Source organism: Bos javanicus, chromosome 27 (genome assembly GCF_032452875.1).
Source record: "Bos javanicus breed banteng chromosome 27, ARS-OSU_banteng_1.0, whole genome shotgun sequence".
NCBI lineage: Eukaryota > Metazoa > Chordata > Mammalia > Artiodactyla > Bovidae > Bos > Bos javanicus.
The window spans coordinates 12,333,122-12,356,790 of record NC_083894.1 but is presented as its reverse complement, the minus strand read 5'-3'; positions in this window follow the sequence as shown (position 1 = coordinate 12,356,790).

The following is a 23,669-nucleotide window of genomic DNA, read 5'->3' as shown; positions in this document are numbered from 1 at the left end:
TGTGCATGTATTATACTGGGCGGTTAGTGCCAGGCAAGAAGCCACCAGCTACTGTCATTGTCACAGGTTTCTGCTACTTCCTTATACCCTTAATTCTCCTATCTGTTTTTCAGGAGACACTCCCTCCCTAGACTATGCAAATACCTAGAAGGCATCCAGTCTCTGAACTGACCAGCAGTCTAGGTAGAGCCTGAGAGTATAACTCAATTCACCAAACTCAGAAAAGGAAATGTTAACAGTAGCTCAGGAACTCAGAGAAAAATCTGGGCACTAGAAATGGGCCACTGCAATGGACAGAACTTTGACCCTGAGCCAGATTTCTGTTGCAGCCACAGAATCTTTATGGATTCATGATGGGAAGCTGTAAGTGATATAGTAGTTAACTAAAATACCCTGACTACTGCTGCCGATGGGAATCAGTTGGGTGTATTTTTATAGTACTGAAGCCTGGGCCTCACTTTAGGAGAAGTAAGTATGAGCTGGATGGAGTAGGGAAAAGAAATGGGTCAGGGCTCGGTGTGAGTATTTTTAAGGATATTTACAGTTAGCTCAGATTTTTTTTTTTTTTTAAATTCAGGAATGAGAACGATTGGGAGAGAATGTCAATGGGAGCATGTAGCTGAAGCAAAGACTATGGGAATTGGTGGGGGTGAAGCGGCCACAGCAGATTTTGATTAGTATACTCCCCTTATTTACATGATCTCAGGTTATAAATCCCCAGGTGAAAGAAACCATGCAGGAAGAGCATGTTGCTTATACACCAGATAGCTATCATCATGAGGCTAGAGGTCATGCCTTTTTGTTCTCCCCATGATATTTTTAGTAACCAGCACATTGCCTGGTTCTCAGTAGATGCCCACTTAGTAATATGCACAATGAATCAATTTGAACTGTGCAACAGCACTTGAACTTCAGATTGACTAATTTTCACTGAAATCTGCTATGAGTTGTTGATAAATGCATTAGGTTAATACTGCATTTAAGCCATCAGGTAATGACTTAAGACAGTCTGAGGAGAGCTGTGCAAAGAGCATAAACTCTTAGAGTTCAGGGTGCAAATCATAGTTTTGTCTCTTACTAACCAGGTGATGAAAGTGAAACTGAAGTCGCTCAGTCGACTCTTTGCAACCCCGTGGACTGTAGCCTACCAGGCTCCTCTGTCCAATGGGATTCTCCAGGCAAGAATACTGGAGTTGGTTGCCATTTCCTTCTCTAGGGGATCTTCCCGACCCAGGGATCAAACCCGGGTCTTCTGCATTGGAGGCAAATGCTTTAACCTCTGAGCCACCAGGGAAGCCTAACCCGGTGATACTGCACAATTTATTCAACCTCGCTGACTCTTTTCTTCTGATTTGTAAAATCAAGTCACAACATCACTTCCTCAAAGCTGTTAAGGTGCCTAAATGAGTATGTAAAGTGTTCTGAGCAGCACGTGGTGATCAGCAAATCATAACTAGCATTACTATATATTAACAAATGGCATTTCATTCAAAAGAGCTGTACATGGTGTTTCAATTTTTATCAGGCAAGTGGTTGATAAGGATCAAAGGTTAACAATAGATTAATAAAGTTATAAACTAGATGAAAAGGAGCCTACTAGTAGGGATACTGTCATTATTTAAATGTATTTGCACAGAAAATGAATAAAAGCATATTTTTAAACTTTATTGTGCTAAAATTTACAAGATATTTAAAGTATATATTGTGATGACGATATATATGTGCATTGTGAACAAAATTTCTCCCATCTAGTTAATTAACATATATCACCTCACATATGGCAGAAAGTGAAGAAGAACTAAAGAGCCTCTTGATGAAAGTGAAAGAGGAGAGTGAAAAAGTTGGCTTAAAGCTCAACATTCAGAAAACTAAGATCATGGCATCTGGTCCCATCACTTCATGGGAAATAGATGGGGAAACAGTGGAAACAGTGGCTGACTTTATTTTTCTGGGTTCCAAAATCACTGCAGATGGTGATTGCAGCCATGAAATTAAAAGACGCTTACTCCTTGGAAGGAAAGTTATGACCAACCTAGACAGCATATTAAAAAGCAGAGACATTACTTTGCCAACAAAGGTCTGTCTAGTCAAGGCTATGGTTTTTCCAGTGGTCATGTATGGATATGAGAGTTGGACTATAAAGAAAGCTGAGCACTGAAGAATTGATGCTTTTGAACTGTGGTGTTGGAGAAGACTCTTGAGAGTCCCTTGAACTGCAAGGCAATCCAACCAATCCATCCTAAAGGAGATCAGTCCTGGGTATTCATTGGGAGGACTGATGTTGAAGCTGGAACTCCAATCCTTTGGCCACCTGATGCGAAGAGCTGACCCATTGGAAAAGACCCTGATGCTGGGAAAGATTGAGGGCAGGAGGAGAAGGGGACAGCAGAGGATGAGATGGTTGGATGTCATCACCGACTCAATGGACATGGGTTTGGGTAGACTCTAGGAGTTGGTGCTGGACAGGGAGGCCTGGCATGCTGCGGTTCATGGGGTTGCAAAGAGTCGGACACGACTGAGTGACTGTACTGAACCTCACATATTTATCTCTCTTTCGTATGTGTGTGTGAAACAGAGAGAGAGAAGGAATAAAAAGCTTCTGTATGTTGGAGTACAAGTATTATCTTTCCATCACTGCTCATAATATTGATGCAAATATTCTAAATAAGGAAAAAGGCAGTTATGTGTGATATGCAGAGAATTTAGAAAGGTTCTGCGAACCCACAAGTTTCCTCAGGTGCTCTGGGAGACAGAAAACATTACACAATTCTGTTTGAAAAACTGCAGTCAGGCTGTTTACAAAAGTGTGGGCATGTTCGAACTTCTGAAGTTCTGTAAGTCACCTAAATGCCAAAAAAATGAGAAATAAGGAGTTGAGTACAGATCTAAAGAATTTGTTTTTCCTCCTGTAAGTCTTAGCTAGTAAAACAAAGGTCTTGTGTTTTTTTTTAAAGGTAATTTTAAGAAATGACAAAATCTACTCTTTGGACTAAGACTACAGCTTAAAACAGCAAAGTGTTTACAGGTATCCTGTTTGGACATGACAAATGTTTCAACACTTAAGAATACTTTTGGGATTTAATGTCAGAATCCAAATTTACATAAAAGTAAGCAGGTAGCATCTGCTCCTAAGACGTGGTATTTCAGGAAGCAGCTGGAAACAAGGAAACAAGTAATTTCAGGGACCACGTAGTTGATGACTGTACTGCTCAAGTTCATTGTACACATTAGTTAGTGATGACCTGATTAACGCTGGGCTCCCACAGAGGACAAGTCCTGGCCTCAATGAGGATGTGGAAATAGGAGACAGGAGAGGGGGATGGGGCGGGGGAGGGGAAGGAGGTTGGGGTTTGATTTCTAGGGAAATAGTCTTTCTAACATCACTCTGCCGTGAAGCTAGCCTTTTTCTCTGCACGCATTTATGAAGATTGATTAGATTTAGAACAGGTGGAATATACTCTCTTGGGAGCTGGTCTGTGAAAGCAACAGGCTGGAAGACTGGCCATTTTGGCTAGAACAATGAAAGTGGTTGATGAGAGAATGTATACAGCAAAGGAGGCCCCCTAGAGTTAGGCTGAGGTGTGTCCTTAAAAGGTGGACTGTAAACCCTGCACATGACCACCTCTTTCATAATGAAAGAGTAGGAAAATATAAAATGAAAAAAATCCACATAAACACCAGTAAAGGAGTGGTTAAAAGAAGATTATTTTGAATACTGGATATTATTTTCACAAAACTATTTTGTTTTCATAAAGTATATAAAATAACACACAAAAAGCTTCAGAATAGTTATAAATAAAAATATACATAAAAGTATCCCATTAAATAGACATGTAATTTAAAACTCATGTAAATATATTTGTGGTCATGGGATTTCTTTGGAAGGAATGATGCTAAAGCTGAAACTCCAGTCCTCTGGCCACCTCATGCGAAGAGTTGACTCATTGGAAAATACTCTGATGCTGGGAGGGATTGAGGGCAGGAGGAGAAGGGGACGACAGAGGATGAGATGGCTGGATGGCATCATTGACTCGATGGACGTGAGTCTGAGTGAACTCCGGGAGTTGGTGATGGACAGGGAGGCCTGGCGTGCTGCGATTCATGGGGTCGCAGAGTCGGACACGACTGAGCGACTGATCTGATCTGATCTGATGAATTTGTATGTGCATACACAAATTTATGCATGTGCTATCATAAACAAAAGAAAGAATATCACAAAGTTCTCTTTTAGATAATAGAACTATGAGTGCCTTTTCACGTTTGATAAAGATCTAACTCCCATGATAAATATCTAGGTAGACTAAGGTTCAAGTTCCACCTCTAGAACTTTCTAATTGTGTGCCTATGGGGGAAACACCAAAGCTTGCTGAATCTCATCTCTTTTCCTCATGTATAAAGTGAGGAACAACAGCCTCTGCAGACAAAAGGATTATTTGAAAGTGATTTCAGATCATGTTTGTAAAGTGCTTTCACAGAGTCTGGCAGATCTTTCAATGCTAATTGGTGTTATCATTCATCCTACAGAAAATCTGCATTGTAATTAGAAGTTTTTAAAAGTCTGTTAAAAATCAAATAAATGATAGCATGAACAATGGAATAAGAACACAGTGTGGAAAGGGACCCAGTGCAGGATTACAGGAGTGTTCAAGCCGACAGCTTTTGGAGAAGGAATGGGGAGTTACAGTGATCACTGTCCAGAGAATGGACAGGACAGCAGCAAATAATTTCACAACATCTTTTTACCCTTAAAAATCTGATCAGAGTCTGAGTAGACGTAAAGTATCAGGGAACTAGGAAAGACAAAATTAAAAGAGGGGAAAACCAAGACGTATAGATATAAACCCAAGACGAGGTGCTCCTGGGGGAGAAAGACACCAAGGCCTTCTTGATGAGCACTAGCTGAGACATCATTTTGTTGTTGCTGTTTATTTGCTCAATCGTCTCTAACTCTTTCTCGACTCCAGGGACTGTAGCCCATCAGGCTCCTCTATCCATGGGATTTTCCAGGCAAGAATACTGCAGTGGGTTGCTATGCCCTCCTCTAGGGGATCTTTCCACCCCAGGGTCAGAACTCATGTCTCTTGCATTAGCAGGCGGATTATTTACTATGTCACTTTATGGTATAGTAAATCTTTATCCAATTTGTATTAATTTATCCCAATCCAGTTGGTTGTTCCATGATAATTCATTTATTTCTAGAGTCCTCAGACCAAGAGGACCTTTCAGGTATGGTACAGAGAGCATGGTCTTGATTCTCTGTCACTACCCTCCAACACTATAGTTGATGCTAAATTCATGGCCCAGGCAGAGCTACCTGGGCTGTGTACTACCAGTGGCCCCTGACTCCAGGCTCCAGAACAGGCCGAACTGGAAAATGCTGTCTTCATGAGGAAGACTCTATTTTTTTCTCATCTTTGCTTAGCAGGTAAGGTTGCCTCCCAGGTTTGATACTATGGACAATGAACGTCACCTGCCATTTCAGTAAACATAGGATGTTACGACCATAAGTTAGAGCTGTGCTTGTGCTCAGTAGTATCTGACATTTTGCAACCCCATGGATAGTAGCCTGCCAGGCTCCTCTGTCCATGGGATTTCCCAGGCAAGGATGCTGGAGTGTGTTGCCATTTCCTCTTCCAGGGGATCTATCTTCCCGACCCAGGTATCGAACCCATATCTCTTGGGTCTCCTGCACTGGCAGGCAGATTCTGTACCTGCTGAGCCCCCTGAGAAGACATAAAGCTATCAGCTATTGCAGCAGCCCAGATGAATTCAGACTGGAGAAAAGAGGATATTGGCCCTCAAGAGTTCAGGTGCATGTCAGAGGAATGATTTCAAGCCTGGACACTTGCATTTTCCCATATATAGAATAGCACTAAACTCATTGACTTAAGATGACTGTTGTGTGTGTGTATGTGTGTGGTTAGCAGTGATTTTTGACGTTACACTTTTTTCACCCAGCAAAAAATTCCTGCAAATCCTGGCCCCTCCTTTATTTCTTTGGAACAGTGCCTCAGAACTGTCTAAGAGGCTGCCTTGGCTGGGTTACAGTCCTCAGCGAAGGCAAGGGGAAAAAAAAGCCTAAAAAACCCAAATAAATAAATAAATAAATCTTAACTCTCAGGTTGTGAGTTTTTTTTTTTTCTTTCAGTTGACAATACTCAAAGTGGAATGTTTCAGTTACATGAAGACCCGAAAGTGATAAACTAATAAACCTGAAATGAATGATCTAAGAACCTGGAGTACAAATTTTCTGAAACCTCCATAACCAAAAGCAGCTCCCTGTGAAGTTGTAACATCAAAGATCCAGTTGAGACTGGTCAGATATTTATGAATTATTTTTCCTAGGGGAGTTTCCTTTCATAGATGTTCAGGAGATAGATATGGCTCTGTTAGAGTGAATACAGAACACAGAACATTAATTTAGGGTTATGAAATGAACACACTCTTTAACCTTCAAGCAATATGTTAGAGGGTCTGCACATTTTCCTTGGAACATTAGTTAAAACAAATAAAGAGGACTTTTGATGAGTATATATAGAAGTTTTGCAACTACTTGTTCAGGACTTTTTTTATTGTTGTTGTTGTTCAGATGAGAGGGGAACACACCAAAAAATAGAAAATACAATTTGGCAAAATGGTATGTTGATACAAAAATTAGAGTTTCACAAAACATGCTTAGGACCCATGTTGACTTTTACTAACATAAACAGGTAACAAGCACCTAAATTCTTTATTCCTCCTTTCAGCCTGTTTTCATCCAACTTCAGTGAAACTGCCCATAAATGTGACAGCAAAGCAGATTTTATTAATTACTTGTTAAGAGCTAGAATATGGCTGAATCCCATTTCCTCTTATTTTAGCTTTTTCTCGATTCCTTAACACTTCATTCAATCATCTATGTGTTCAATAAAGATAAAGAAAGCCTACCATGAGCTGGACACTGAGTAAGCAAAAAGGCACAGGGATAAAAAACAGGCTTTCATCTCAAGGTTTTTGTATAGATTGAGGATAAAAATACAGATAGGGAAAGAGTTGATATGCAATCTGAAAGCACTGCCGTAGACTCCGGAATACTCAGGATTCTCTGCAGCACGAGGAGGATGGTGTGAAGGTAGGTTATGGTGGGAGAGGTCTCCCAAGAGAAAATTTTGGGAGTTAAGTCTTCTTACAGGTTAAGTGAAATCAATTCTGGCTTAAGATGGAGAACTAACCACAGGTATTTGCACTGAAGTAAGTCAAAAGTTGTGTTCTGTTTCCTTGTTTTATTTACAAACTCACATAAACAGGAATAATTGGTAATTGATTCAGCGAACATGAAAGACTTGGCCTTATGCCAGCAGTAGAGGAAGCTGTGATGTCACCTAATTTGTATCAGAGAATCACCAAAAGCAACAGGCATTGGTTGAGCAAGTACCCCTGTAATTGGTACATGCACACTTGTTTGAAAGCTATTTAAGAAGCAATTAGATCTGCAGCTTCTCCCCCATAACCAGAGAACTTTGCTTCATAACCAACCCCTCCATCCACATAGAATATATGTTGAATCTTCAGAGATGGTAAAACAGAGGGATTATAGACTGGGGATAACAGGTTGATGGAAGATCGAGGTCACATATTGACGTGAAGAATGCTCCAAGTGAGACATAAAACTTCACTGAAAAACCCTTCCCTAGGGAATCCGGCTAATTTTTTTGGGGGTGGGGGTGGGAATTAATGACCTTTGGGGCTCTGCAATGAAACTGTCCAGACAGGTCAGCCTATGGTAGGAACTACGGCCAACTCAGCAAAGGGCCCAAGGGTTTCATACAGTTCTTTTTTTTTTTGGTATTTTTAGATATAAGTTCCTAGCAAAGGGTTTCCAGATTTTGAAGAGAATATATGACATGAAATACAAAGACCAAAACAAGAAAGCATGCATATTGGGAGAAGTGGGAATCATGCAAGGAAAAGAGAAAAACAAGACTCACCAATTATCGTTCGCACCTTCAGAGAAGTGAGAGGAGTTATTTCATGTATAAAATGAATCGTATGTTATAAGAGGAAAAATACAGATATAAAATTTTTTTTTGAAACTAACATTATATAGAAGTAGGAGATTTGGAAAACAAAATGTTATGAGAAAATTAACAAAAACAAAAGAGATGGAAAATGTAGACAAAAAAGAAAAAAAACATAGAGATTATGTCTAGGAATTTCATCATTTAAGTAATACAAAATTCATGGAAGAAGAACTGAAGAAGTTGAGGGGGATAGGTTTTCAAAGAACATAGTCAGTCAATTTTCCCTAAACCAAAGGATATGATTTTTATAGATTTAAATTTATAAGTGCTCATAGATTCACAATCATCAGACTTATTATTATGAAATTTAAAGAATTTCAGAAAACCAGTAGCAAATAAGATCATGCTATAAACTTTCAAGGGAGGGAGAAAGAGAGAGAGAAAGAGACAGACAGGAGGAAGAAAGAGAAATAATGTCTTGAAATTTTTAATGAAAAAATTATTTATAACCTGGATTGTATACCTAACCAAACTATCAGTCATATCTCTAAGAATATGGAGAGAGAAATTTCTTCAAGATGAAGAAACTGACAGGATATCTAAATATTTAATAGTAATCAAACAGTTTGAGGTTGAATAATGATGTTAAATAGACAATCAACCAAAAATTTATATGTTAAGAATATGTTTAGTTTTGAAAACAACTGCTAAACTCTCTTCTAAAGTGGCTGGAACATTCTATATCCCCACCAGAAACAAATGACTGTTCCTACTGATCCATTTTCTTCTCAGCATTTGGTATTATCAGTGTTATGGATTTTGTCCATTCTAATAGGAGTGACATGGTATATCATTATTTTAACTTATAATTCCTTAGTGACATATGAGTTGAGCATCTTTTACCCATATTTAAATTGAGTTGTTTCACTGATAAGTTTTCAGATCAGATCAGATCAGTTGCTTAGTCATGTCTGACTCTTTGCGACCCCATGAATCGCAGCACGCCAGGCCTCCCTGTCCATCACCAACTCCCGGAGTTCACTCAGATTCATGTCCATTGAGTCAGTGATGCCATCCAGCCATCTCATCCTCTGTCATCCCCTTCTCCTCCTAACCCCAATCCCTCCCAGCATCAGAGTCTTTTCCAATGAGTCAACTCTTCGCATGAGGTGGCCAAAGGACTGGAGTTTCAGCTTTAGCATCATTCCTTCCAAAGAAATCCCAGGGCTGATCTCCTTCAGAATGGACTGGTTGGATCTCCTTGCAATCCAAGGGATTCTCAAGAGTCTTCTCCAACACCACAGTTCAAAAGCATCAATTCTTTGGTGATCAGCCTTCTTCACAGTCCAACTCTCACATCCATACATGACCACAGGAAAAACCATAGCCTTGACTAGACGGACCTTTGTTGGCAAAGTAATGTCTCTGCTTTTGAATATGCTATCTAGGTTGGTCATAACTTTCCTTCCAAGGAGTAAGCGTCTTTTAATTTCATGGCTGCAGTCACCATCTGCAGTGATTTTGGAGCGCAGAAAAATAAAGTCTGACACTGTTTCCACTGTTTCCCCATCTAATTGCCATGAAGAGATGGGACCGGATGCCATGATCTTCGTTTTCTGAATGTTGAGCTTTAAGCCAACTTTTTCACTCTCCTCTTTCACCTTCATCAAGAGGCTTTTTAGTTCCTCTTCACTTTCTGCCATAAGGGTGGTGTCATCTGCATATCTTGGAGAAGGCAATGGCACCCCACTCTAGTAGTCTTGCCTGGAAAATCCCATGGATGGAAGAGCCTGGTAGGCTGCAGTCCATGGGGTCGCTAAGAGTCGGACACGACTGAGCGACTTCACTTTCACTTTTCACTTTCATGCATTGGAGAAGGAAATGGCAACCCACTCCAGTGTTTTTGCCTGGAGAATCCCAGGGATGGGGGAGCCTGGTTGGCTGCTGTCTATGGGGTCACACAGAGTCGGACATGACTGAAGGACTTAGCAATCACATATATTAGGAGAATTGGGAGACAGAAATGTTTGTGAATCTATGTGGTACTGTGCCAGTGAAGAAAGTGAAATCATTCTCTTCCATTTTGGAAATGCAGAGTCAATGACAAAAATCTAATAATCAAGAAACAACAATATTACCATACGACTAGGAGGCAAATTCCACAAGAATCCAGGGCAAAAGTTGAAAATGGTTACCTGCCCTTAGGAAATGAAATATTTAAAAGGTAGAGGACTAGAGAAACACATTAAATACAATAAAAAGAAACAAAAAAGCCAAAACATATGTCTTTAAAAATAACAGACTTTATAGAACCACTTTCTTCTATATATGTATTAGACATAAATCTAAGTGTTAAAAATGAAGATGCATACCTGTTAGCCAGAGAGAGAAGGAGGGAAGGATGGTGTTCCTTGTAGGAACAAATATGAAGATAAAATAGATCTATTCTTTGAAATTTGGCCAACAGTTCAGTATGTCAGGAACAAGAATGGCTGTCCTGGCTTGGGTTTTTTCCAGAAGCAAACCTTGAGACAAAGATTTGAGTCTAAACAGTTTACTTGGGAAATAGTGAGAATTCTGGTAAAGATGATGGGTTATGACACACAGATGTGAATGAATCTGGACAATAAACAGGCTCTGTTAAATCAGATGCAATGCATAATGACAGCTTAATCATATGGCAAGGGGGGCAGAGGCCTGGGAAATGCTTCAAAACTTTGCAAGATGTACTGACAGATCAAAGGGATGGGGCCAGGCACCAACAAGGTCAGCTACAATGTGGTCATGATGGAAGTGGGCAGAAACATAACATGGCTGATGACTCCACCCAAGAAGACTGGCTTCATAGTGCTGTGACTCCATATACTTGAAGGTACCAGTAAAATACTAACGCTGTTAGTTAAAATAGGTGGCTGTGCAAATTTCAATCACTTCTCACTGGAGCCAGTTACATTTTAAGTATTTTACTGTATGCATCAGGGGATTCAAATATATCTTAAATTTAAACAACAATAGCCAATATTTATTTGTAAAAGCCTATGAACATCAATATTAAAACTATACTCTATGGTTAAATCATAAACTATGATTATATTTCCTCATGTAGTTTTAAAATTTGGTTAAATACTATTTCCTGGCAAACATCCAAAGGTTGGTTCTGTAAAACAATGATGACAATGATCTGAGGATGACATTCTCTAGGAAATAAAGTGAAATAAAGATTTTGACTCTAAGGAGAAAAGGTATTTCAGATGACAAGATTATCCTATTATCTTTATGAATTTACGCCTTAAAGATAAGATGTTATCAGAGAGCAAATGTGCTGATTATACACATATTACTTCAATGTTACAATAGGGTTGCTGAGAGAACACATTTACTTAAACTTTTCAGACAACTACCAATCAGCATAGACATCAACTTAAAACAAAAAAGGATTTTATCATCTGCAAGAACACATGCAAAGGGAGATTTTACAATGGAAAATACAAGTTACCACTCAACTTAGTGATCAATCAATCCTATCATCACTGATAGTGAAAGGGATTCTGTGAGGCAGTATGAAATATACAGCCTCACTGAGAAAGTATTCAAAATGTCTAAATTGTATCTAATCAGGCTTGTGAGTCTAACTTCAAATTTATGAACTAGAATAGCCTAGAGAAGTAGAACGCACAGAGAGAAAAACCATAAGGCAAACACAGAGTGTGTGTCATTCTTCAGGACAACAATGGATCTACTGTCTTAAACATGTCAATGTCATGGCCAAAAAAGCATGACAAGGAAACACGATGTGAGAGGCAGAAGGAGAAGTCTAGACCAAAAGAGACATGACACCATAGCTCAGTGCACAGACACTGATTAGATCTTCCATAAGGGATATTTAGGGACAATCGGGAAGTCATGACCAGCCGATATAAAGGAATTTTTGTTAATTTCATGATATACCATAATGGATTCGTGATGTCGTTACATAATGAAGCATTTCCGAGTGAAATGTCATGATGTCTATAATCTACACTAAAATGTTTCAGAAACAGAAACAATAAGGATTAAATCTAGCTTATGAGGTATATGGTATTTATTATCCTATCCCCTCTAATTTTCAGCATATTTAAAAGTTAAAAAAAAAAATCACATGGACCCAAGTAAAACTTAGTGGACCTGTATTTTAAATCTAAAAACTATTTCTTACACATATTTGCATTTCTGAGGTTAAAAAAGTAATATAATCATAGAATTTGCAAACTGGCAGAATAATCCATTCTCCAGGCAAGAATACTGGACTGGGTTGCCATTCCCTTCTCCATGGGATCTTCCTGATCCAGGGATTGAACCCTGGTCTCCTTCACTACAGGCAGATTCTTTACCATCTGAGCTTCTAGGGAAGAGAAATTGAGGCCCACAAAACTGAACTGACTTGCCTAAAGCAACAAGGCGAGTTATCAATATTTGCAGAAACAAGAGTAACTTGAATATATGTCCCTTTCTCCAGATGACCAGTATTTCCTTGAAAACAAGATTTATGTCTAACTAATTTCTGTCATCTTTCAGTGTCCAGAATACATCCATTGGGTTTACAATACATCAACAGTTTGCTTGTAGAATAATTTCATCTGCATTTCAAATCATTTTACATGCCAAGTATCGAGTTTGCATCAGTGAAGAGAAATGCAAAACTTTCAAAGCAAGTATTATAGTTAGACAAAGTTACTTAGCAATTCATAACTGAAACTAGAGCAGTGAACAGCAGCTCCAAAACCTAGTAAAAAATTGACTATATCATTTACTGTTTTTTTTTTGGTTGTTGTTGTTTAAATTCATGTATCTTTAGATTAAAAATACAACATGTAGGTCTAACAATACTCATTTGCCAACCCAAACAAAAATGCTAAGTTTCAAGTGTGATTCTTCAGAGGGAAGGTCAACATTCTCATCAATTAATCCTCATTTTTCATAATAAAAAATGTGGGCCAGCTGCTGAATCAGGTACTTGGACAAACATTGTTGCCTATTTTGTAAAATCAGCTTTAGCACATTTGTGCATGGAAAGAGTAGCTGATTTTGCAAGATGTTGAAATATACAAGCTACATATGGTTCAGTGTATTTTCTACTGTATTGTTATTTTCAACCAAGAAAACACATTAGGCATTTGTATCATCCTCTTTTGACTAATGTTTTCTTTATGCTGATTATTGCCCTCAACAGATACTGCTTGATATTTATAATGAAAAAGAAGGGGAGGGGAAACTATTTATCTTCAAGATATGTTATATCTTTCTAAAATTTTAGTGATAAAAAAATTTGTTCCAGGGATTATAGTTTTCATGTTACAAAACAAATATGAGATGACTGTGGACAAGATGCTATCTATTGATTCCTCTTAGGTATGCTACCTTGTCAGAAGGAATCACTGAAATATATCAAAAGGCTATTTATATAGCATACACACTGTCCTTATGGAATATTAGAACATTTGCTTTTAAAGTTTTCTAGCAAATTCCATACCCTGACGGGAAAAAGCAGAAATGCAACACTAGACTCTCTTTCACTAAAAAATGGGATTGTAATTTTATCACATTTATCACTGTATTGTCTCTTTTTGAGAATTTCCCCTACATGCAATGAATCCATTGTTAAATATTTAGACACTTTAAATTTAGCTTTTCAGACATCTATATTTAATATCTAGACATCTTTTCAACAAATATATTGTTATTAAAATGGATTACTTTTCCAGAAAATAGAAGTAAAAATTTTGGAGACAAGTTTTTGAAAATTTTGATAGCATACAGCAGAATAATTTTATAGATATATAGGTCACTAAATAAAAATTAAATTAAAACATAATATCCCAAAACAAAGAATATTAAGCTCACCAGATGAAGGGGAAGAATGGATAGATACATTTAATGTGTAAATCTGAATGCTTAATAAAAACATAAAGCAAAATTTTTACAGAACAATAGTATTGAGAGCCAAAGTTCAAAAAGATGGTAATTATAGGAGGACATAAAAGCACTCAAAAGATTTTTTTCAATTCACAATTTAATTTTAAAAATGATAGGAAAAATATTCAAATTGATCATAGTTTTTTAGTTATTGATAATTGACAGAATATGAGTTAATAAAGAAAATATGAAAATACTCAGACCAAATCAGATAGAACCATGTTAAAGACCATCCCCACACCTGAAATATCCTCATCTTTGCAAGATCCATTGTGTGGATCACAACAAAGTGTGGAAAATTCTTAAAGAGATGGAATACCAGAGTACATTATCTGCCTCCTGTGAAACCTGTACTCAGGTCAAGAAGCAACAGTTAGAACCAGACATGGAACAATGGCCTCATTCAAAATTTGGAAAGGAGTACGTCAAGGCTGTCTATTGTCACCCTACTTATTTAACTTATATGCAGAGTACATCATGAGAAATGCTGGGCTGGAAGAAGCACAAGCTGGAATCAAGATGGCCAGGAGAAATATCAATAACCTCAGATATGCAGATGATACCACCCTTATGGCAGAAAGTGAAGAGGAACTAAAGAGCCTCTTGATGAAGATGAAAGAGGAGAGTGAAAAAGCTGGCTTGAAACTCAACATTCAAAAAACTAAGATCATGACACCCAATTCCATCATTTCACAGCAAATAGTTGGGGAAACAATGGAAATAGTGGCAGATTTTATTTTCTTGGGCTCCAAAATCACTGCGGATGATGACAGCAGCCATGAAATTAAAAGCCAATTGCTCCTTGGAAGAAGAGCTATGACCAACCTAGACAGCATATTATAAAGCAGAGACAACAAAGATCTTTGTTGTATACTTTGCCAACAAAGGTCCATCTAATCAAAGCTGTGGTTTTTCCAGTAGTCATGTATAGATGTAAGAGTTGGACCATAATGAAGGCTGAACACAGAAGTATTAATGCTTTTGAACTGTAGTGTTGGAGAAAACTCTTGAGAGTCCCTTGGACTGCAAGGAGACCAAACCATGCAATCCTAAAGGAAATCTATCTTGAATATTCATTAGGACTGATGCTGAATCAGAAGCTCTGGTAGGTACTTTGGCCACCTGATGTGAAGAGCCTGACTCATTTGAAAAGACCCTGATGTTGGGAAAGATTGAAAGCAGGAGGAGAAAGGGATGACAGAGGGTGAGATGGTTTGATGGCCTCACCCGCTCAATGGACATGTGTTTGAGCAAGCTCCGGGAGATGGTGAAGGACAGGGAAGCTTGGTGTGCTGCAGTCCATGGGGTCACAAAGAGTCGGACAGAACTTAGGGACTGAACAACAACAGAATCGACAATACAGCTATAACTCACGATTTCTATCTTCTTATTCCTATTATTTTAAATTCTTATAATAGGCCATGGGCAGTCTAAGATTTACTATGTTGATATTAAAGTTTTCTTACATACATCATTTTTCTCTTCTGACTAGATCACACATTACTTGACAGCAGGAACCATGTTTTACAATTCTTCTGAATCATGTGTATTGACTATGATAGGTTTAATTGAAGTAAGGTGAATGAACTAAAATATCTCCATATTGCAAGGTGACATCAAGGGCAACATTCTCTTAAGTCATATCCTGCAGATTCTAATGTATTTTCTCCACTAATCTAGAGTAGTAGCAAAAATTCTCCAATTTTTATACAAACATTTATTCAGTATACCTCAAGATGGACATTAGTAAGTATAAATACCAGTAAGTGTGCTAGTTGCTCAGACATGCGTGACTTTTTGCAACCACATGGACTGTGCCCACCAGGCACCTCTGTCCATGGAATTCTCCAGGCAAGAATCCTGGAGTGAGTGGCCATTCCCTTCTCCAGGGGATCTTCCCAACCCAGGGATCAAATCTGTATCTCTTGCATTGCAGGCAGATTCTTTACAGATTAAGCCAACAGGGAAACCCAAAGATAAGTAAATATTTAACTATTGTAAGACACTGGGAATCAGAATTTAGATACATGATATGTATACTCTGCTACATTTAACTTGGATAACCAACAAAGACCTACTGTACAGCACAGAGAACTCTGCTCAATGTTATGTGGTAGCCTGGATGGGAGGGGGTGTCTGGGGGAGAATGGATACATGGAAATGCATGGCTAAGTCCCTTTGCTGTCCACCTGAAATGATCACAACATTATTAAATGTCTATATTCCAATATAAAATAAAAAGCTTAAAAATTAAAAAAAAAAAAAAACAATTTAGATACTGTCTTGGAAATGAATATCACATTGAGGCAAATGAAATGTTAAGAAGAAAAGTTCTTTAAGCAATATTATGGGGTTAACTCTCAAAAGCGTGGTTCTAGGATTCCATTGTTTTCGGGAATAGCGACGTCTTTTCCCCAACTGACCGTGAAACTGACACTTTTTCTTTGTTTCAAATTCCTACAGTTTGCTGCTTATTATGTCATTTCCATTTGCTCCTTTTATGACACTTTTATGTTGCTCCTCTAATGACACTTTTACATTCAAAACCAACCGAAAAACCTACAAAGCCCTGGTTTGTGTTCCTGAGCCTGAAACTAAAACAAAGGGAATCATCAAATGTGAATACTAGTCTGGAGGCTTTGCTTCTGTTTGTGTTAGTGTGTTTTGTTTAAAATTACCACCAGAGTATAAATTAGGAGGATCTTTCTCCTGGTAATTGGTATATAAATTATTATGGCATTATCTTATAATCACAAATGTTGAATTTTGACTCCTCCAGGTCCTACCACAAACGTCTCACCCCCATAACAAGATGCATTTTTATTCTAAAGAATGTAAATGTGATCATTAACTTACTATATAAAATAATACAAAAGAAAAAAGTCTGAAAACAATCTACTCCCACAACTGTCCTGCTGTTTGCCAGAATGTTTCGAAACTGCTAGGGCTGCCTTTCTTCTTTTGATTCCGTATAATGAAAAAAGACAAGAGATTAGAAGCCTCAGAGGATTGGATTCCCCACCCCCTCCCTGCTTTAAGAGAAAGACCTGTATTCTGAGCATCCAAAGCTGACGATATGGATCCCGATTCTTTCCAAATAAAGTGACCAATCTAAAAGCCAAAGGGAGTCTAACCTGCAATCTTGTGATTGATCTTAGCTCATATTGGAGGAAAAAAATCTCAGGCTACTTCAAGTATAGGACTGGAAATGCATAAGTAGAATTTATCCACATTAGTATTTGTGCAATTACTTATGGCAATGTTCTATGCTGCCTTTGAACCTGAAAAGGAGTAAGATGAATAATTGTGCTTGTTTTTGTTTAGGAGGCAAATCTAAGTGTCTGGAGACTAGGCTGGGCAAGTTATTTTTGTTGTTGCTTTTTAGATGGCAAAGAAATATGTGCTGCAGCATCATTTTCCAGCAACTAAAAAATGTCCTCACTGATTTATGTTAAATACTATGGACAATAAATATGTATTTTGAAGATGGAAGTAGAGAGCTCAACATGTGTGTTTTTTCGTCCTTCAGCAAATCCTGAGGAAGCGTCTTCCAAAAGAGAAGAAATGTTCTGTAGCGCTTTGTGTGGATTTAAACATATGGTCAGAGTCCATATGTGCACACACTTCCATGTCATCTTTACAGATAAATGTGTGAGGCTGGCTGGAGACAGGTGCGAACAGTGAGCTAGCATCTGGCCTTCTGTTCTGGCTCCAATCATATACGTAGCTTTACTTGAGCAAAGCAAATTAGTAAAAGATCACAGGTCGGATACTCAGAAACCAGACAAAACTTAGTGGAAATGAGAAAATAAAAGAAAAAGGCACATTGAATTTTGGCCAGTGTAAGACATGCAGGGGGTTCCCAGATTCCTCTCTTGCTCTTTGACTGTTCACTTTGTCTATCCATCCAGGGAAAGGCCAGCATCTTTTCATTTTCTATGATGTATTTTATTTCCCCGATTCCTTAGGTAACTTCTATGTCAAAAAGGCAATAGCATCCTCAGTGTAGTCTTTGCATCATGGGCATTTCTTCCCATTTCTGTTCAACTGTGAGCGCTAATGACTTTATGATACTGCTGACTTTTCAGTGACGAGTGAAGTACTCCCTACATATCAATGAAGTGTCAAGTGCAACTGGAGATGTGGTGTTTTGGGGTCCCTGCATTTTGGGGTTTTGCAGAACAAGAATCTTGCCTACTGGACAGAAGGATAGATGAGGGAGCCAATCCTGATGTAGAGAGAAACAGTTCTAAATTATTTCCCTTTTTAAATAAAGATGTTAGAGGGAAAAACATGAGGGGTGGAAGGGAGATGTTTTAGAATTAGGTTCCCAGGAGGGTCACAGGATTTAACATCTCATGTGTAGAAATTCCACTGGGAGATGCTCAAACCTCTGGGATAGGAAGCCAGACTGAAGATAGTGACTGATAACACCAAGGCTGCGGATATACAAAATGAAGGAGAATCCAAAGCTATTCTTGTTCCCTACTGTGGTTTTTTAGGAAGGAGACTTGGACAGCTTTGCTGGTTTGAAGGAACTAAGGAGAAAGGGAAAAGACGAAAGAAGTGCTGGGGCAGTATAGAGCTGTAAATGTAATTTTCTATGACAAAGAGAAACAACACAGTTTTCATTGCCGATGACAAGTCCTGGCTGAGCACATCTGTCTTGAAGGACAGTTCAAACAATCCATTCAGATGGAGATCAAGGAGAGAGGAAAATGGAGTAGCACCCAGACCCAGGGCTCCGCCAGGGTCCCAGCCTCTCCTGGAACTGATCATCCACCCCGGCGGAAGCTCTCTGAGCAACGGCTGTTAATGATGCTTGAGTGGATGCTGTGCCAGGGCCTTTCAGCTCTAATACAACCCAAGTTTGTGAATTCAGAAGACACACAAACACTACTGATACTATTTATAAAACAGATAACCAGTGAGAACCGACTCCATAGCACAGGGAACCCAATGCACTGAGATGAGTTCAGTGGGAAGAAAATTCAAAAGGGAGGGCATGTATGTACATGTATGGTGGGTTCCTTTTCCTGTATAGTAGGAAAAAACACACCGTTTTAAAGCAACTATACACCAATAAAAATTTTTAAAAAGTCAGTGAAATGACTTTGACTGATCCTGACTACCAGAGGAAATTCATCAAGAAAAAGGAAGAGAGGCTATCATTTCATACTCACTTAAAAACCCTTGTGAAGAGATCCACATCATTTAAGCCATCTCTAAAAAATTTTACATGTTAAGACTGTAAACAAATAATTATTAAGTTAGCTACTTCATTATAGGTGATTGTTTAACACTATTTAAAATAGGAAAAAAAAATGAGTTAGTCAAATCCAAGTCTGAATTCTGACTCCACTATAATCTTGGACAAGCTACTCAAGCTCCCTGCCCCCAGCTCATTCATCTATAAAGCAACATGAGTAAAATATGCTTTTGTAGGAAATTTTCAAAGATTGAGTAAAATGGCATCTCTAAAGCAGTTAGCAAAATGGCAAGGGAATTGATTTACCAGTGATGAGCATTTTAATATTACATGTGGAATATTAAAAAGTTAATTAAAATTGTAAATGTTTACACCATATAAGTAACTCAGGGCATTTTAAAAATTATATTCTGTATTTTATCACATCTAAATTATAGTTGATAATAAAATTCATTATTTTATTATCCATTATCACTGGAAAAGAGAAAAATAAATGTTAACTAAGTTAGACACATTACTAAGATGCCATCATTTAGAAGATGAATTCAAATTTCAAAAATGCTAAAATTTGAGAAACATGCATCTTAGAATAATGGCACTGAGTCATTCCGGAGGCTTTCTCTTTTTACCTGGTTTCCTAGGGAGCAGGGGCTTTGTCTCTGTTGTGTTTTACAGCCCTCCTATCAATGCCTGCTGGATTTTTTAGGGGGTCAGTAAATAGTTTTTAATGAGACTGGTGCTCAGTCACTCAGTTGTGTCTGATTCATTGCTACCCCATGGATTGTAAACCACCAGGCTTCTTTGTCAATAGGATTTCCCAGGCAAGAATACTGGAGTGGATTGCCATTCCCTCCTCTAGGGAATCTTTCTGACTCAGGGGGTAAGCCTGCATCTTCTGCATTGGCAGGCAGATTCTTGACCACTAGCACCACCTGGGAAGCATTGTTTAAGGTTACTAGTTGTGAAATTATATTTTGAGCCTGATGGAAGGAAAACAGTCTTGTAATGTCAAGTTATTCACTATGCTTCAAAGTTACTATTATCTCCTTACCTATGTTTCCAATGCTAGAAATAGAAACCTGACATAAGACCTAATAATACGATAATAGTGGATGTGTGGTGTTTGGAGTCATATGCATTGAGTTTAAGTTTTGTTCCTTTCTTACTTTGGGACCTGGACCAAAGGTTGTAATGTCACTTCTTTGTGGCAAAACCATTAGGGAAAGTGAATGTAAAAATAGAACAATACATTTGGAAACTAAAAGTAAACTGCTTATTTTTCTACTCCTAGGCACGTACAAAAAATGATCATTTGAATCTAGGTACAAAATACCAAATCACCTCTAACTTGGGAACAAACTTGACTTCTTCAGTACAGATTATTATTCCATTGAACCTTCATATATAAATACAATTATGCTATATACTTTAATGATTTCAGAAGAATAAAGTCTAAGATGATCTTCTCAATATAACATGATGCATGATATTTTTGAAAATCTTGAAAAGGAAAAAAATTGCCTGAGGAAGTGAGGCAGAGTCAGTTTTCATATAGCCTCGCTATTTCATGACCATCAGGTAGAAACTTTTCAGGTTTAATGCTTTATAATTCTCCCAGCTGAAGCTTTAAAACTTCAAAGCACTGTAGAACATTTTAAATTTCTCTTCTGCCCATGAGAAAACCCTTTGCATTGAAAGTTGCTTTCAACTGGAATCCTACATTTGGTATTACACAACAGCGACATATTTTTATGGAGATTAAAATTACACACCAAGAATGTAAAGTTGCCCAAGCAAAACCATTTCTACTATTAAAAATGCTCCCACTACACACTATGAAGTGCTATGACCTGCTCTTGTCCATAAATAATGCTTACTATAATAAATTTAAAAACCATTCATAAATTCCATAATTGGCTAAGAAATATTCATCTAACCACCTGCAATTTACAAAGAGGATCTGCTTAAGCATAATTATGTTTCCTTTAACTGGTAAACAATAAATCTACCACCGATTGCAAAGACAGGAGATCAGTGGGTATTATGAAGAAAGATATGAAAATCAATATGTAATGCCCGGGAAAAGGGCATGCTATATTTTTAATTTGAAATCTACCAGTGGTAAGTCATGAATATAAAACTTGCCTCTGTAAAAATAATGTGTTTGCTGTAAAACTAGGAATCATCCTTGGTTATTGAATACTTTAAGAAACAGTGTGTTAGCCCCTCTCAGAATCTGTGTGAAGCTGGCCCCCTTTGGCAACTAAAAGAGCTCTTTGAACCATAGAACAGATGTAATGAAAATTGGTTCCATTAAATGCAGCTGGCAAATTACAAACTGAGAAATTAATGCACCATACCATGACTCTAGGGGCTAAAATGAATCAAGGTGTGGTTGCCAGATGCTCATATTTCCTCACTGCATCCCCCAATAAAAACATTTCTCTGCATAGATTTGTTTAATATAATATGGATTATTGATACAGACAATGTAAAGTGGGACATCATAATGATAATTAATCAGCCAAAATAACACAATAATGTGTTATATTCATGCAATAACATTTTAAAAGAACTAAGATCTGAATCACATAATTCTTATATCCTCCTTTGGGCTTAGAGAATGCACTGGATTTCCAGAAGTATTCACTGAGACTCAGTTTATCCTATGATGAACTGTCTCTGAATTCTAAAGGGAAGGGAAAGTTGATGTAATGCTATAAACAGCATGTGCCTTTGTTGATTTCAATTCAATTTATTCCAACTTGGTGTGCTACTGATGGCTCTACTAGCAGAACCTGACAGAAGTCCATTTAGCATCTGTTTTTGAGGTGCTCTTCAATGGTTCTGAGTAGTCCTCTTGAGTCATTAGCTAAACATTGTTTCAAAGAGCTTCACTGGCAAGGATACCCCTGTGAAGACTAAAAGGAGGGATAATCTGAAAGCACATTCCCAGGTAGTTCAGGCAATCCCTGGGGTATATATATGTATATGGCTCCTAACTCGCCTCAAAATAAAGAGAAAAATAATTACCAGAGGCTTAGTTTTGTTTGATTTCTATTGAGTGGTAGGTACGTAAGCAAAACATTCGCAATGAAGATGGTTTGACTTTAGTGCATTTGAAGATACTTAGGTTGTGTTTAGCCATTTTATGTACGAATTTAACTGTCTGATTGTTTTCAAAGAAAATTACAGTTAGACACTTAAAACACATATTTTTATAATACCTAATCCAATTCAGTGGTGGAGGATAGGAGAAGTGACTCAAAAAGGTTCAAAAGAGAGTCTAATTATTGACAAAGCTTTAGTTTTAAGTGGAGTGGTGGGTATATGCATATATCACTGTATTCTATTATTTTTTTTGAATGTCTAAAATCCTGCATGGTTATATTAAAATTTAAAAAATATTTTAATTATCTTATGCCACAGTTTTACAGACAGAGAGGACTAGAGAGTTAATCATCTATTTTCTAATTTGTTCTCTCACTGTAGTTGCTTCGCTTTTTCTGGAATTCAAAGAAAGAACAAAGATTTGCCAGATTATATGGGGTAAATGATAAGTGTTTCATTTTTCTATTTCTCTGTTCTAAATAAGAGGGAACACACATACTTAGCATGGGATTGTATATATACACATATATTAAGGGGTCTATTTTCTTTATACCTTCATAATAAAAATCCATCTCATAAATATTTAATTCACAAGGGTGGACTGGACTAAAACATGACAAATATTTTGATTTCAGAAACTGCAATAGTAAGTAATGACCTAATTGCAATAACAACGTACTTAGGCTTTCTTCTTAAAGCGAAAATGTATACATGTGATCTTTTACTGTGTGAACGAGTTCCTCTCCTATTCTTTTACAGCAGTTGTTAGGCAGAAAATGAACAACTACCCTCAATTCATATATATGAAGAAAAAGTACAGTAAAAATAACAAGCGGATACATTTTAAAAATGTTATACACATTATACATTCTATAGTAACCAATTACACTATGTAGCTTGGAATGGCCTATTTACTTTTCTGTCCAATAAAGTCCTTTTCTAATTAGAGTACTGCATCATACAGAATTATACTGTTTCCAGATAAAGAACTTTTGGTAAAGTGCACAGATATTGCAATATGCACGCTGTATACTTTATAGCTATTATAAGCAAGCAGCAATGACAATTTTCAATTGTTTTATAGCATTATTTCCACATTCAGAGACATGTATACTAAATACATATAATCACCCACATACTCAATATGCATTACAGCATGTGTATTCTACCATTAGCAACTTCTCCACGGAATGTAACTGAGATTGTTTTCAATGTACATATGTTATTTTCATAACTCTACAAAAGGTCAAGCAAGTTCCTTTACAAATAACAATCAGTTGACTGTATATTGAAAGCTGTGAAAGAGGCAGAAGTCTATGCATACCTAAGCACTCTTTCTTCCTTACAGGTATTCATTGGAGAATTTTTTTAGCAGCAATTTTTGATGTGTGTGGTAA